Genomic DNA, 3814 nt, shown 5'->3' with positions numbered 1-3814 from the left:
TTTCTATCGAGGAATTTTTGCCTAGATCCGAACAAACTGTAGTCAGACGGTACAAGGTTCAGGCTATACGGTGAATGCATTAGAAATTCCAACCAAGCAAGCTTATTTGTTTAGAAGTAAAGTTCATCTGACAATATCGTTTTAATGAATGAGGATAATTTTAAATAGTCGAAAAAAGTCTCAGGAAGGTTGTGTCCGAGACACGACCGCACAGTTGATGTAGGGTTTCGTTTGCATGCTGATTTTGTGTATGTTTGAAAAATTACATCGTTAAACTCTTTGATAATGATTTGGTGGGCCGTTTTGTTTGGTTGTCGGGTATTGTTTGTTCACTTCACCAGTGTTTACAACCGAGTGACGATGACAGTAGGATGGTATTAAGTCGTTGGATGGTGCATATCACGGTAGAAGATGTCGAAGTGTAGTCGTTTGAAGCAAAAATGCTTTTACTTTTAAATTTTTTAATCTTTCCATTTATATATAATTTTTTCATGTAGTGAATCCCTTCAAAGGAACTAAGTTCCACTGGGAATTCACTGTTGCTTACAATTAGATTCTCCATGCTTTCTTTTTTTTCTGTTGTTTCTGTTAGTAAGTGTCCACGACCAGTGGGCTCCTTGTCTGAGCCTTCTGGTGTGGGGGTCAGTGGAGGGTATAAAAAAAAAAAAGTGGAATGAGATATGATTAAAGCCGCCCTCTGTGAGCATGGATGAGATGGCTCCTGCGTTCTGTAAATAATGAAAAATTCTAGGGAGTCGTATCTTCTGCTTACACGATGGAGGACTACGTAATCATTTTATTTAATTTGATGGTTTATCATTTCGGATATTATTTGAGAATGCATCGAAATTTCATATATAACTATTTAGTAGAAAGTTTTGGGTTAAAAAAAGGGTTAATGTAGGTTGACCAAACGTATCGTTTTGAACGGGACAGTACCGTTTTTTCGATTGTCCCGTATTTTTATCAATCGTACTGATGGGGCTTACCCGTTCCTGATCGAAAGGTTTTCCACCGTCAGTATGCGACGGCCCAAAAGAATTCTTGTTGTGGTGAATCACACCGTCGAGAATGGATTTGATGGCTGCATATTGGATGGTTTTCCAGAAACTTGAGAGATGTCGTCACAAAACGAAGAATTTCCAAATTTTCGATTTTCTTCTGGCTTCTTCACGGGAAAAGAAAAGACGTCTGACTTCTGTCGGTTTCCAAGCGAATATATATTTCTCATAGCCTCCTTGCAGTTACAATATTTAAAAAAATGGAAAAAATTATGACATACTTCAACACGTACCGTTTTTTGATTATAAAAAAAAACGCTTTTTTTCAATAATTTTTTTTTGAATTTTATTACAGATGGCAAATTACACTCGATTGCAGTATGCTGTGCAAATAATTTGAAACCACATGTCTCAAACTATAATTTCTTTTTACCAAATATTAGTCAGTGACCTTTCAAACATTTATTGGCATTGTTCAAAGAGAAGGTGTATCTGCTACTGAAGATGCTGGAGATTTTGAAGATGTTATTACTGTTCTTCAGCATAAAAAGAAAGAAGTATTCTTGACTAGTGCAGTGCAAATTGTTCTAAAAAGTCACAGGAGGTTGTGTCCTAGACACGACCTTATAATTGACGTAGGATTCCGTTAGGTTATCTGTTACATGCTGATTTTGGATATGTTTGAAAAAATACATCGTTGAACTCTTTGATAATGATTTGGTGGCCCTGAAATGGGCCGTTTTGTTTGGCTGTCGTGTATTGTTTGTTCACTCCACCAGTGTTTACATCCGAGTGACGATGACAGAAGGATGGTGATTAGTCGTTGGTTGGTGCGTATCACGATAGAAGATGCCGAAGTGGAATGAGATATGATAAAATCCGCCATATGTGGCCCTGGACAAGATGGCTCCTGTGTGCAGTATTGATGAAAGGAATAAAAAAAATCTCACCATTGCACAATGGTCCAGGAGATGCATTTAAGTGGAAATTAGCATTTAGAGCTTGACATTTATTCTCTAGACAAAAACAGTCTTAAACAAAGTTGTTACTCATGATAGAGCGCTCGTTTTCATGTTGTCAAAAATAGGGTGACCAATATTATCGATGAAAAAAAAATCTAACTTTCTTATCTTCATAGATACAGGTAAACATAGTTCGAAAATGTTGTAGTTCCAAATATTTGAGACATCTTTGTAGAACAAAGTTTTTCTCTATCTCTTGAAATAACTAATATAGCGCCTTTTTTCTAAGTTACGTTAGGGTCACCATAAAAAAAAACTGGTTTTTTGCTCTAACTTTTATATTTCAAATTTTACATGCAAAGTGTCTTGGAAATACTTTTAGAGCTTACTAATACAAACATTTTTCGGCGCAGAACTTGTCAATATCTCAACTTTACTCAAAGTTATTGATATTTCTTCTGGAAAAACACTCTCTTTTCATTTGTTTGTCATTCTTTCTGGGGCAAACATAAAAAAATGTTTGTTGACGGAATTTGGAATAACAGATTTCACTCTATATAAAATGTGATTTTAAAAACTATGTTATTTTTTGTGTTTGAGTAAATTAAAATTGTAAAAAATCATGAGTTTTTGGGTGAAAACAAATCAATAACTTTGAGCAGGATTAATATACTAACGAATTCTGCCTCGCAAAATGTTGGCATTGATAAGCTCTAAAAGTCGTACGAAGACCATTTTGATGTAGGAAAAAAACCCGTTTTTTTTCATAGTTACCCTAATGCAACTCAGATAGAAGGCGCTGTTTGATATTGCATTTTCAGACGATAATGTATTCAGAAATACTTTTCCGTGCATGCTATAAGTATGGAAAACCTTCAATCCAATGTACTGAAATTACACAAGCTTGAATATTATGAATTATTTTGAATTCTACTGTTTCCTCTGTCTATTGGTATCGCATTATATAAAAGCCCGAAGTGGATAAATAAAACTCTCTCTTATCATACAACTCTACGTCTGTGTACATCATTCATTGAAAGAAGCAAGTTCAGTCAGTGATTTCGACAAGTTCGCCTCGCTCGCTCTCGGAGGATAGAGAAAATAAGTTTATCTAAGTCTTCAACAGGCGCTAAAAACAACTTTGTGGGAGATATTTATTGTTTATACAAAAACTGTCTTAGACAAAGTTGTTACATATGATAGAGCGCTCATTTTTATGTTATCAAAAATACCAAAAAAATACAAATGACCAAAATTGTCGATGAAATGAAAAATCTAACTTTCTTATTTCATTTCATTTAATTTATTCAAAAACGTCAACAGGCTTTACATAAGTGCCCTAATGATCAACCTTACTACTAATCTACAAATACTTCTTAAAACTAACTTATTGGTAAACTAAATCTATGTGAGGACTACAGAGTACAGAGCATTAAGGGACGAACGAGAAAGATGACAATCGAAACAGGAACTACATCGGTTAAACACACGACACATACTAGAAACGGGTTCATTATAACCGTAATTAGTGCGTGAAGAAATTATTGGTACGCAAATAACGCCGGCTAATGTTGAAATTTATCAACCGAAGAAGTTCAGGACAATCAATGTTTGATAAAATCAAATCTGACGTAAATAGGGCCTTGGCAACATCTCTTCGAGAACGTAATAAGTCCAACCCAATCAGTCTACAACGGTCCTCATAGCTTGGATGATTGAGAGGATCATTCCACGGCAAATTGCGCAAGGCGAATCGGACAAATTTCCGTTGAATTGATTCGATTCGCTGAATGCTATTTTGGTAGTATGGTGACCATACTACACAAGCGTACTCGAGAATTGAACGTACCA

Source organism: Toxorhynchites rutilus, chromosome 2 (genome assembly GCF_029784135.1).
Source record: "Toxorhynchites rutilus septentrionalis strain SRP chromosome 2, ASM2978413v1, whole genome shotgun sequence".
In the NCBI taxonomy this organism is placed as follows: Eukaryota; Metazoa; Arthropoda; class Insecta; order Diptera; family Culicidae; genus Toxorhynchites; species Toxorhynchites rutilus.
This window is presented reverse-complemented; position numbering follows the sequence as displayed.